The sequence below is a fragment of the Octodon degus genome, unplaced genomic scaffold (genome assembly GCF_000260255.1).
Source record: "Octodon degus isolate 3935 unplaced genomic scaffold, OctDeg1.0 scaffold00122, whole genome shotgun sequence".
NCBI classification, from domain to species: domain Eukaryota; kingdom Metazoa; phylum Chordata; class Mammalia; order Rodentia; family Octodontidae; genus Octodon; species Octodon degus.
Window position 1 is genome coordinate 1,778,741 of NW_004524698.1, and position 13,451 is coordinate 1,792,191.

Genomic DNA, 13,451 nt, shown 5'->3' on the forward strand with positions numbered 1-13,451 from the left:
TAAATTAAATTAAATGAGGATAAAGACATCTAATGCTGAGAACAAATGATCTGCCCAGAACAAGCTAGCTGCCCAGAATCATCTTTAACATATTTTAGGTTCTCAACTGACAGTAATTCCCTTTCTCATTAAATAGGAGGAAGTTATGATCAGGGACCCAAAACAGCATCTCCACCGTCTCTGCCTATTCAAAATCAATGCTACTTTTTAAAACATACAAACTCAGTGAGTGCTGGGAATATAGTTCAACAGCATAACCACCTGCCTGGCAAGTACAACGTCACAAGCTTGATCCCCAGTCCTGCAAAAAATAAGTAAATAAACAAACAAAAAACAATCAGTGAAATCCTACAAATGTAGCAGAAGTATCACAATATATTTCATACACCCTACAAGCTTAAGATTGCTAGAAATGGTGCTTAGTCACAACCCATAATCATTGTGTAACAAAATTCAGTGCATATTAGAATAATCTTACTATTTCTTTTTTAATATTTATAGCCCGATATAAATATTAAGATGAAATTTTTAAAAATTCTTCTATTTGAACCATAGGTCCTAGGCTCAGACAATTATATACAAGCTTCTTCCTAACATGAATGAAGAGAGCATCTTTTATAGTGAAGGACCAGTTGTATACTGCAGGTCTTCTAGCATCCCTGATCTCTGACAATTAAGTATCAAGAATGGCCTCATGTCATTGTGACAACTCCAAAAAAATCCACACATTTTAAACTGCACTCTATAAAGTAGCACTAGTCTAGCTAAGAATTATTACCCCAGAGCTTCCCTGGTTGACAACAGGGAAGATGTCTGTGGCACAGAGCACTATCCTTTTCTTTTACCTTCACACAATTATGACCCTCTCCCTGCTGCTTGTCACTCTGTCTAGATGGATCTTAATCTTTGCTGCCCTCTATGTAGTCATCATTCTCACACAGGTTCTTTGGGGGCTGTAGGCCCAGCTCTTCAGAGGCCTCTGTCTGCTGTATTTTCCAAAATGAGCTGTAGCACCCACTTCTCGCCAACCTTTCCCCACTCAGCTGCTGCCATCCGTGGCACAACCCATAGTCTAAGCTGCTGCAGTTGCCCTTCTCGCCCATAAGAAGTAATGGAGGGGTCTCCTTTCTTCCTCACCCACTCAAGCCTTCTTCCTTAAACACTAAGGCATTCGATGGAGTACCTGTGAATGGCAGCCAGGGAGTCAAGTCTCAAATGTAGGCAGGACTCTTTAGAATGTGGAATGGTTGCAGTCTTTGTCCTTAACTTGGGCCCTGTTTTCCAGTTCCAGGGAGAGAGGAAATCACCCTCGTAACATCTGGGTACTACAGATAGTTGCCCCTGAGAAGAACTGAGGGTCTGGGTGGGAGGCAGCCACTCTACCACATAGTCTTCCAATGCTTGATTTTGTATCATGTGCACTTATTGTCATTCAATTAAGAGTTGTCTACCACTGTATGTTATTGTATTTAATTTAACTTTATGTATTTATTTATTTTTATTTATTTATTTATTTACTTTTTGCAGTACTGGCGATTGAACCCAAGACCTTGTGCTTGCCAGGTATCTAATTTTATTGTCATGCTGGGGATCAAACTCAGAGCCTTATGCATGGTGGACAAGTGCTCTGCTGCTGACGTAGAGCCAGCATCATTAATTTCATTTATTAGCTGACACATAAAAACATAAAATTGTGCATAGGGTACCATGGGTGATGTTTTAACACATGTTGAGTTGCCTATTTTTAGAAAGACAAATAATTATTCTATGTGCATTGACTTGAAATATGTATGATTTATTAAGTCAGTAGAGAAAACTGCAAACTATTGGGTATAACTGGGTACCAATAGCAACAGGTGGAACAGCAGTAGAAGGAAAAGAAATGCACAGCCTGCTGCATGCCTCTGCTGGTACACATGGCATAAGGAAAGGTAGGGAGGACCACATACCCAAGGCACAGATGGTGGAGTAAAAGAAGAGCTTTTGTTTCCTTTATTATTATTTAAATTTTTAGAATGACATATGCTTCTTGTAACAAATGCAGATTCAAACAAGGGCATATTATATCTGTAATTTGAAAAGGGGGGAGAGAGAAGGTGGAAAAGAAGAAAGACTATCTAATATCATCACATGTATAACCACAGTCCTAACAAATAGATCAACAAAACAAACTTGAAGCTGTCACATACAGATCTGCCTGACATCCTGAGACAGATTTATCTATTCCTTCCTTTTTTCTCAAGTTTGGGTTTCAGAGATAGGTAACACACAAGCATTGGTCACACTCTACCAGAAGCAGCTAGAGAACTTCTTCAGGTAGTGCCTGTGCCTGAGCCTCTGGCTGCTCCTCTGTCCCTGCCACTGCCTCTACCCTCACCTCCTGCTCTCAGGTCCTTCCCTCTTCCCTTCCCTTCTTAAGTAAAACAACAGATTTTTGGTTTTTTTAGCTGCAGTTCTGGGGGGTCCAAAAGTTGTCACTGGTTTCGATTGGACTCCAGTGATGCCAAAGTGTTGGCAAGATGTGTAGGAGGAAGACATCACATGATGAGACTAAAATCCAGGGGGAGTCTGAGGTCACCTAAGAACTCTATCAATCTCCTGTAAAGGCTACTTCCAACGACCTAAAGACCTCCCACTAGACGCCACCTTTTAAATGTCCCACCACCTCACATGTCACCTCCTCCAGGACAAATCTTCCAACACTTGGACTCTCAGAAGACGCACATATAGAACATACAAACCACAGCTTTCTACCCCAGGCCCCAAGGTTCATTTCTTTCACACAATGCAAAATACAGTCATTCCACAGAGGTCTTTGGTTAACCTTCCAAGACTCCTATGACCCTGTGACAGTTAACTGTTGTGTCAGCTAGAGTGGGAACAGCCCAACTGACTGGATTAGCATAGTTCTGGATATGACTGAAAGGACTGACTGAAGAGGGAAGACCATCCTGGGTGTGTGTGGCACCAATCAATAGGTTTTTAGCCTGAATGAAAGAAAAAAGTCTATCTCATTTCTTCAGAGGAGTTTAGTCCTTGCCATGACCTTGGGACCTCTGTCTCCAGGCTTCCAGCTCAGACTCCAGTCTTCCAATGTGAACTCTGCAGTGAACTCCAGATTTTCTATCTACAACTGGATTGTTGGCTCTCCAGTGCAGAGACAGCTCTTTTATTCTCATCCACACCTGACTCTGCAAATGGCCATTGTAAGCCTACCTTGTAAATATTTATTATATTAAATTTGTTACTCTATTGAGTCCTGACACAGACCCTATATGATATAAGAACAATATCATTCTATTTGTAAATAAACAACCAAAAAATTTTATTAATTTTATTGAGAAACAAATAGCAATGAGACAGTTTCAAAACCAATTAGTAGAACAGTTTTAGTAATTAATACATTGCATATTGTTGTCTTCATAGTGGTTACTCATAGTACAAGATGCAGACATGATATCCTATCCAAACACTATTAGTACAAATCTTTCTTCTCATTGAATTAAGAGAAAATAGCTGTATATCTATCCTATTTTGTATCTACAGATACAAAACGATCCTTCATTTGTATCCCCTTATCTTGTTTGGTTTTGTCAGAGATGTGTATTCCATTGCCATTTAAATATTGCAGGTGCATGAATTCAACAAAGTAATCCAATATAGTCCAGTAGTCCATAATAGTAGTGCGTTTTCTATAAGAATGGCAATGTCAGAAGTTATTATTGACTTGAGCTTTTCACAGCTAAGCATATTAATGGCTTTACTTTTTGTACCTCATTTTTATACTTTTCTGCTGGATGGTTAAGACCAAGATAAAGCAAGACCTATATAACAAGAAATGTAACTTTTGTATCTGACAAAGTCAGTCAAATCCCCTCAGGATTTACCCTGAAACCCTGTACCACAGTTTAAACAACCAAAATTAAATAACATCAGTGGTTAAGGAATTCAGCCTTTCATAGCATCCATTAATTTTTTCAAAGTAAAATTTTACTGGAAGATTTGGGGGCTGGGGAGATAAATCAGTAGAATAATCACAAGGGCCTGAGTTCAATCCCCGGTTCTGCAAAAAAAAAAAAAAAAAGAAAGAAAGAAAGAAAGAAAGAAAGAAAGAAAATATTTATTGAAAGCCAGAATTGATACACACACACACACACACACACACACACACACACACACGTACCTGGATATCTCTAAGTCAGGGGAGGTTTCTAAGAGGCACTTAAGCTAAGTAATAATGCAGAGATGCAAATGTGCCCCGTAACCTCCACCCCAGAAGCCTGGGCCTCCCTGGCACATCAGCCTGAGTACATTTCCCTTCTGACCATGTCAGAGGGCAGTGCACCTCTTAGAAAAGGAACTAATCTTATTCCCCAAATTAAGATGGAAAATGCATGTACAACAGAGAGGCAATTATTAAAAATAATAAAAAATATTGATAGTAAAGATGAGAATGGCACAAGAGAACCATCTAACACATTGAGGATATATGTAGAAAATAGGATTTTAGCTTAAATAAATGTTACAGATTTGGGATAAAGATGTTTCTTGTAGCATTATATATAATAATGAAATATTAAAAACTATTCAATAATAATGGCTAACTGAACTATAATCTACTCATAAAAGTTTCATAATGTTTGAAACTATAAAAACATAATTGTATACCTAACATGATTCTAATTTTTTTTTTTCAGAACAGGGGATTGAACTCAAGCCTTTGTGTTTGCCAGGTAAGCGCTTATTCCACAGAGCCATCTCCCCAGCCCTCATGATTTTAATTTTTTAAAAATGTTTTTAAACTATAGAAAATTATAATTTGAGGCCCGCGGGACCCCTCCAGACCAAAACTCAGGCACCCGCGTGAGTAAGACCCTCTACCTCATGATCAGGACTGCTGCAACCCTCCAGAGCCCCCGCCCCCAAACCCACGGAGTGAGTGACAGCTTCTGCGACTCTCTCGGGCCGCAGATCCATCCCAAGCCCAGACACTGCTAGGGTGTGGGAGAGCTTCTATGTTCCCCTGTGCTCTCTGGGCCAGGGACACAATAGAGGGGCAACACACGTTCACTGTTGTGCCAGAGGGACACAACAGGTTCACTTCCAAGGGCAGCAGCAGGAAGGAGCTGAACACAACAGCTAGACCCAGACCAGGCATAACCAGATAAACTCAACCTTAATAGCTCTGTACCCAAATTTCAGTAGGTGCTAAGGTTATAACTGCACCAAAGCTCTACAACAAAGGTCAGAGGTCAGTGTTATACAAAATGACAAAGACAAGGAGCAAAATGCAATCTCAGGCCTCAAGCACACCCACAAAAAGTGGAGAGGACACTAGCTCAGCTGAATTGAATGAATTAACAGCATCAGAAGTAAAGAAACAACAGCAGAAAGACATAGAGGAAATCAGAGCAGAATTAATTCCTGAAATGAAAAAAGAAATCTCTGAATTTATAGACTCCAAAATAAAGAATCAAATAGAGAAACATATATAGGAAACTCAGTCTGAAAAAAACTCTGCATTAAAAAATTAATAACTGCTTCTAAAAAAGACATAAATAAAAAATAGACCAGATTAGAAATATGATGGATTCCTTTTGAATGAGCAATACAGGAAGGAAATAGATCACATGAAGCAAAATAAAAGAGATATAGAGGAAATTAAAATCTCAATCACAAGCCTGAAAAACCATTTGAGTAAAAGTGAAGATAGAGTTTCAGATCTTGAAGATGCTGCTGCAGATAGTAAAAAGGTACGAAAGGCTCTCTTAAAAACAACTAGGATGCAGGAAAAAATAATCCATCACCTGCAAGACGAGGCAAAGATGAACAATGTGAGACTAATAGGCATCAATGAGAAAGACGAAGTCAACACAAATGATATAAAAAGAATATGGTCAGAAGTAATAGCAGAAAACTTCCCAACTATGAGGAAACAATCTGACATTCAGGTAACTGAAGCATACAGAATGCCAAATAATTTCAACCCAATTAAAAACACACTGAGACATATAATAGTCAAGATCCCAGAAATCCAACACAAGAATAATGTGCTGAAAGCCGCTAGAGAAAAGAAGCAGATCACAGTCAAAGGAAAACCCATCAGAATTGCGGCTAACTTCTCTTCACAAACCATGAAGGCAAGAAGAGCATGGAGCAGAGTACTTCAAGCGCTCTAGGAAAACAAATTCCAGTGCAGACTACTATATCCTGCAAAACTCTCTTTCAAGTTGGATGGAGAAGTGAAATACTTTCATGACAAAGAACAACTAAAGAATTGCATGATGACAAAGCCAACCCTACAGAGAATACTGAAAGACGTTCTAGAGAGAGACCAAAATGATCAGAACTCCATGAATGAGAACAGAAGGAACCCACTAAATAGGGCAAACAATTAAACACAGGAAAAAAGGAGTAATCAACAGTGGGTAAATAACATGTCAATCATAAGTAAAAGGGCAGAACGAGGCGGCTGAGCGGCAGACGCAGACATGCAGATCTTTGTGAAGACCCTGACGGGCAAGACCATCACCCTCGAGGTTGAGCCCAGTGACACCATCGAGAATGTCAAAGCCAAAATCCAAGACAAGGAGGGCATCCCACCTGACCAGCAGCATCTGATATTTGCCGGCAAACAACTGGAGTATGGGCGGACCCTCTCTGACTACAACATCCAAAAAGAGTCCACTCTGCACCTGGTGCTTCGCCTGCGAGGTGGGATCATCGAGCCATCCCTGCACCAGCTTGCCCAGAAGTACAACTGTGACAAGATGATCTGCTGCAAGTGTTATGCCCGCCTGCACCCCCGTGCTGTCAACTGCTGCAAGAAGAAGTGTGGCCACACCAACAACCTGCGCCCCAAGAAGAAGGTCAAATAAAGCTCAACCAACCCCTCATCCAGAAGGGCACCACCTGCCCAACGCCTGCAGCCTTGGGGCCTGAATAAAGTTTCCCTCCCTTGACTAGAGCAAAAAATAAATAAATAAATAAATAAATAAATAAATAAATAAGTAAAAGGGCAGGGGAGATGGCTCAGTGGAATAAGCGCTTCCCTGGCAAGCGCAAGGGCCTGAGTTCAATTCACGCTTCCGAAAAAAAAAAAATTCATAAGTAAACACATCACAATTAAAACCATTAATGTAAACGGACTCCATTCACCAATTAAGAGAAATAGACTGGCACAGTGGATTACAAAACAAAATCCAACAATATGCTCGATATAAGAAACACACTTAACTCAAAAATACAGTCATAGGCTTAAAGTCAAACTATGGAATACAATACTACATGCCCCAGCACCTTAGAAAAAAGCAGGGGTAGCAATCCTGTTTTCAGACAGTCTCAACTTCAAACAAAGAATGATTGAAAGAAAAAAAGAAGGCCATTATGTACTGGTTAGGGGAAAAATTCAAGAGGAAGAGATAACATTCATAAATATCTGTGCACCAAACACAAAAGCACCCAATAATATAAGAAAAATCTTAATGGACATGAAAAATCTAATATCCAAGAACACAGTCTTAACAGGAGACTTTAACACCACCTTGTCTCAAAAAGATAAATCAACCAGACAAAAAATTAGCAAAGAAGTACCAGAACTGAACCGGAGCTTGGAACAAATAGACTGGGTGGACATATACAGAGTGTTCCACCCAAGGACAGCTAAATACACATTCTTTTCAGCTGCACATGGGTCATTTTCTAAAATAGACCACATATTAATCCATAGGTCATGCTTAAGTATATGCAAGAAAACAGAAATAATCTCATGTATATTATCTGACCACAGTGCAATGAAACTGGAAATAAATGACAAAAGAAACCAGAAAAACCCCCTAAATACATGGAAATTAAACAACACCATACTCAGCAATCAATGGGTCACAGATGAAATTAAACAAGAAATTCAACAATATCTGCAATTCAGTGAAAATTCAATCACAATTTATCAGAATTTAAGGGATGCAATGAAAGCAGTTCTCAGAGGGAACTTCAGAGCTTAGAACTCACACATTATGAAAACAGAACAGGAACAAATAAACACCCTAAGGCTGCACCTCTGACATCTAGAAAAGGAAGAGCAATCCAAGCCCACAGCCCAAAGACAAGAAGAAATCATAAAGATTAGAGCAGAAATTAATTCAATTGAGATGAAGAAAACAGTTCAAAGAATTAACAAATCAAAAAGCTGGTTCTTTGAATGACTAATAAAATTGATAAACCCCTAGCTAACATCATCAAAAAGAGGAAAAAAAAAATTCAAATACAAGCAATAAGTAATGAAAAGGGTCTAATTACCAGAGACCAAGTGAAAATTCAGATTATCAATATCTACTTTGAGAATCTTTTTGGTCACAGAATAGAAGACACAGATGAAATGGACAGATTCCTAGTAAGGTACAAATTACCAAAACTGAATCAAGAAGATATAACAACTCTCAGTAACCCAATAACAGCCAAAGAAATATGAAATGCAATAACAAGCCTGCTAACAAAGAAAAGTCAAGGCCCTGATGGAGTCACAGCTGAATTCTACAAGAAATTTATAAAAGATATAATTCCAACACTCCTCAAACTGTTCAATGAAATTGAAAAGGAAGCAGTCCTCCCAAAATCATTCCTCTAGGCAAGTATTACACTGATACCAAAACCAGGAAAAGACACAACTAAAAAAGAGAACTACAGGCCAATCTCCCTCATGAACATAGATGCAAAAATCCTCAATAAAATCCTAGCAAATAGAATACAGCAAAACATTAAGATCATACAGCATAACCAGGTAGGATTTATCCCAGGGGTGCAAGAATGGTTCAATATTTGAAAATCTATAAATGCAATGCACTATATTAATAGAGCAAAATCTAAAAACCCCATGATCAACTCCACTGATACAGAATAGGCTTTTGACAAAGTCCAACACTCATTCATGTTCAAAGCCCTACAGAATATTGGAATATATGGCCTCTACCTCAATCTGATAAAAAGCCGTCTATGACAACCCAGCAGCTAATATAATTCTAAATGGGGAAAAATTGAAATCTTTTACTCTCAAATATTATACAAGACAAGGATGTCCTCTATCACCCCTACTATTCAATATAGTTTTGGAATTATTAGGTAGAGACATTAAACAAGAGAGAAAAATAAAAGGAATAAGAATAGGAAAACAAGAAGTTAAATTATCATTACTTGCAGATGACATACTTTACTTGGAAGACCCAAAAAATTCCACCAAGAATCTACTAGAATTGATACACAAATTCAGTAGCATAGCAGGATATAAAATCAATACTCAAAAGTCAATAGCATTCCTCTACACAGATAACAAACACACTGAAAAGGAAATTAGACACACTACATTTTACAACAGCACTGAAGAAAATGAAATGCCTTGGAACTCAGTTAACTAAAGAAGTCAAACATCTTTTCAAGGAAAATTACAGTACTCTGAAAAAAGATATTGTAGAGGATTTCAGAAAATGGAAAGATATTCCCTGTTCCTAGATAAGAAGGACCAACATCGTGAAGATCGCCATACTTTCAAAATTATTGCACAGATTTAATGCAATCCCTATCAAACTAACACCAACATACCTCCCAGACCTAGAGAAATCCTTCCTAAAATTTATTTGGAACAAGAAAAGACCTAGGATACCAAAGGCAATTCTGGCCAACAAAGACAAGGCAGAAGGCATTACAATTCCTGACTTGAAATTTTACTATAAAACTACTGTGATAAAATCAACATGGCATTGGCAACGAAATAGACCTGAGCATCAATGGAATAGATTAGAAGATGCAGAGGCCTCTATGAACACACTCAGCTACCTGATCTTCGACAAAGGGGCCAAACATGCTTACTGGAAGAAAGATATCCTTTGTTTAACAAACAGTGCTGGAAAAACTGGCTCCCTACATGCCAAAAACTAAAACTTGACTCAGGTCTATCCCATGCACTAAACTAAAATCAAAGTGGATTAAAGATCTAAACATTAAAACAGAAACACTAAATCTCCTGAAAGAGAAATAGGAGGAACTCTTGAAGACATAGGGGTAGGCAAAGAGCTCATGAACAAAAATCAAGTCCCATGGTCAACACTTGAAAGAATTGACAACTGCGACCAACTCTTATTGAGAAGTTTTTGTACATCAAAAGAAATTACCAACAAAGTCAAAAGACAACACACAAATTTTGACAAAATCTTAACTAATAAACACTCAGACAAAGGTCTGCTCTCTAGAATTTATAAATAACTAAAATATATTAATTTAAAGACCCAATCCAGAAATGGGCATCAGAGATGAACACACACTTCTCAGAGGATGAAATTAAACAAGAGAATAAATATATGAAAAAATGCTCCACATCACTACCCATCCATGAAATGCAAATCAAAACAACACTGAGATACCATCTCACCCAACAAAGAATGGCTATCTTTTTTTTTTTTTTTTTGCTGTTTATACAAAATACTTTAGTTATTAGTAAGTCAATGTGTTATGATACCAATATCTTCTTGCTTTTAAAGCATTAGAACTAACAATGTTTCTGGCATGATAAAATTGTGGAATTGAATCAGCGATTTATATTCACATAGAATGGGGTTTTTAAAGCTTTTTTTTTAAATTTTATTTTGAGGAGTACAAACTAAAGCAAAAACAAATAGCAGAAGCAAAGACAAAAACAGGATAACATAAACAATACATATGTTACAGGCTTTCAAAACAAGAGTAGATAATTGTCAATAGTTGATATGTTATCTATTTCTATCATCAAATCAGTTGCTCAGATTAACAGATATAGTTACATAAGATTAGGCAAATGATTGAATATTGCTATTTGCCTTCAAGAAACATTAATTATTTTTGCCTCTTTTTCCTTTTTCATTTTATAAAAAATTTATTTTAAAGAGATATAATAATTGATATGACTTTAGAAGCAGTAAAAAATATGGAACGCTTCATGAATTTGCGTGTCATCTTTGCACAGGGGCCATGCTAATCTTCTCTGTATCGTTCCAATTTTAGTATATGTGCTGCCAAAGCAAGCACAAGAATGGCTATCTTAAAGAAATCAACCAACAACAAATGTTGGAGAAGCTGTGGGGAAAAGGAACCCTTCTCCACTGCTGGTAGGAATGTAGACTGGTGCAACAATTGTAGAAATTAGTGTGGAGACTCCTTAAGAAAGTAGGACTGGAAATCCCATTCAATCTAGCTATCTCCCTACTGGGAATTTTCCAAGAGGAACTGAAAATATCATATCATAGTGATATATGTGTACTTATGTTTATAGCAGCATAATTTTTGATAGCCAAATCTTGGAAACAACCAAGATGCCCGTCACCTGAGCAATGGTTGAAAAAGTGTGGTACTTTTATACAATGGAGTATTACTCAGCTATAAGGAATGATAAACTTGAAGCATTTATATTTAAGTGGATGCCACTTGAGGATATACTCATAAGTGAAATAAACCAGACCCACATGTGTAAATATCATATAGTCCCCCTAGTATAAGAAATCAAAAGAAGAAATACAAATAGAAAGGTATAACACAACTAAAAGGAAAGCGAGAACTTGAGGACTGGACAATGAGGAGAGGTTAAGGAGAAAACATGGGAAACAAGACAGGGACAAAGCCATATACTTGCATGCACAGTATGGGCACGGCAATGATCCTGAGAAACATCAGCAGATTTTTGAAACTGGCAGCTATTTGGTAGGATTCTCACCCTGACTAATTATATATGCTGATACCTGTGAACTATGCAACTGCACTGAAGATAGCAATGTGTAATAGAAGGGTCACGCTTGGAATGCCTGTCATTCTGGTATTCTAAATGCATACTTCTTGTCATGACATTCCAATTATTACCATACTGTCTCACAAATAAAAGGGTTTTTTTTGTTTGTCTTTTTTAAAATGGATAATAAATGAAAAAAAAGACACAAGAAAAAGAAAAAAAAGTCACAAGACTGTCCTGCTACAGAAGCCAGGGAGATGGCTCAGTGGAATAAGTGCTTCCCTGGCAAGTGCAAGGGTCTGAGTTCAATCCCCAGTTCTAAAAAAAAAAAAAAAAAGACTCTCCTGTTACAACACTGTATATGGTTAGATTTCTAAATTTTGGTGTAAAATATGTGTTTATTCCTATCTTTTTAAATTTTTTTCTTTATGTTCTGTAAGGACTTAAATTTCAACACATTGATACTTCATGGAAGATACCTGTTCCAAATTATGCCTAAGATGTTTGATATTTAAACAGCTAGGGTAAACCGAACTGCATATGTTGCAGGGTAATAATAAGCTTCTCTTCCGGAGGGTTAACAACCTAAGTTTGCAGATCAAAAATTGGAGAAAAGGAAGGGCTGCAAGGTCTGCCAACATTTTGGCCCTAGTCTTTCAAGGTCCATGAAGACTGAGGACATAGGAGAGCCCATACTGTGACTCAGTTGTGCCCCAAATTTTCTGATCAAGGAGATTATGGAGCCACAGAGGAATGTGATCAATGATGTATAGTGTGCCGGAGGAAAGTCACATGGAGAGAAAACTTGGTCTCAGCTTTCACAGAGAGCAAATTGGTCAAGCATTGGCCATGACTCATCCACATGGCTGACACTGACAAAGGATCTACAATCTGAAGTACAGGGTCTCAGGATAAACTCCTGAGGGGATTTGACTGATCTTATCAGATCCAAAAGCTACAACTCTTGTTACATAGGTCTTTCTTTATCTTGGTCTTAACCATCCAGCAGAAAAGTATAAAAATGAGGTATATAAAGTAAAGCCATGTTAATATGCTGAGCTGTAAAAGGCTCTAGTCAACAACTTCTGTGGACAACCCCCTTCTATTGTGAACTACTGGACTGTGTTGGAATGTTTTGCTGTACCCATTTCTGACAGGACTGAACTGGAGAGGAGGGATACAGAGGAGGCACCATTTTGTATTTGTATATACAGAATAGTTAGGATAGACGTACAGCTGCATTTGCTTGGTTCAGTGAGAGGAAGTATTTGTAGTAGTAGTGTTTGGATGGGATGTCCTGGCTGCTTCTTGTGCTGTGGATGACCACTGAGAAGATAAAAATGTACAATGTATTAATTATTGAAAATGTCCTATTAATCAGCTTGGAAAGTGTCTCATTGATATTTGTTTCTCAAAATAAAATAAAATTAAAAAGAAAGGGGCCGGGGAGATGGCTCAGTGGAATAAGTGCTTCGCTGGCAAGTACAGTGGAATAAGCACTTCCCTGGCAAACACAAGGGCCTGAGTTCAATCCACGGTTCCGCCAAAAAAAAAAAAAAAGAAAGAAAAATATAATTTGAGCAATCAAGTCTTGAATAGCCTTGAATTTTTACTAAACATTCACTTTTTTTTGGTTTTTTTCCATAATTTTATTGAGAAACAAATAGCAATGAGACAGCTTCAAGCCAAATTGGTAGGACAGTTT

The 13,451-nt window shown here is 37.8% G+C and overlaps 1 long non-coding RNA gene, 1 other non-coding gene and 1 pseudogene across 2 annotated transcripts in view; 1 reads left to right on the plus strand and 2 right to left on the minus strand.

Moving 5' to 3' along the window:
* The window catches only part of LOC111812364, a 14,090-nt gene extending 7,122 nt beyond the window's left edge, over positions 1 to 6,968 (minus strand). The window contains exons 1-2 of the long non-coding RNA XR_002817876.1: positions 6,887 to 6,968; positions 2,363 to 2,365 (exon numbers count right to left, since the gene is read on the minus strand). This is a non-coding gene — a long non-coding RNA (uncharacterized LOC111812364). The remainder of the gene's footprint in view (positions 1 to 2,362; positions 2,366 to 6,886) is intronic.
* Positions 6,473 to 6,884, plus strand: LOC101575883 (annotated as a pseudogene).
* A 3,977-nt stretch (positions 6,969 to 10,945) lies between the features above and the next one.
* LOC111812378 lies at positions 10,946 to 11,052 on the minus strand. The gene has a single exon (XR_002817888.1). It is a non-coding gene; the product is annotated as a U6 spliceosomal RNA (small nuclear RNA).
* Between the last annotated feature and the right edge of the window lie 2,399 nt (positions 11,053 to 13,451).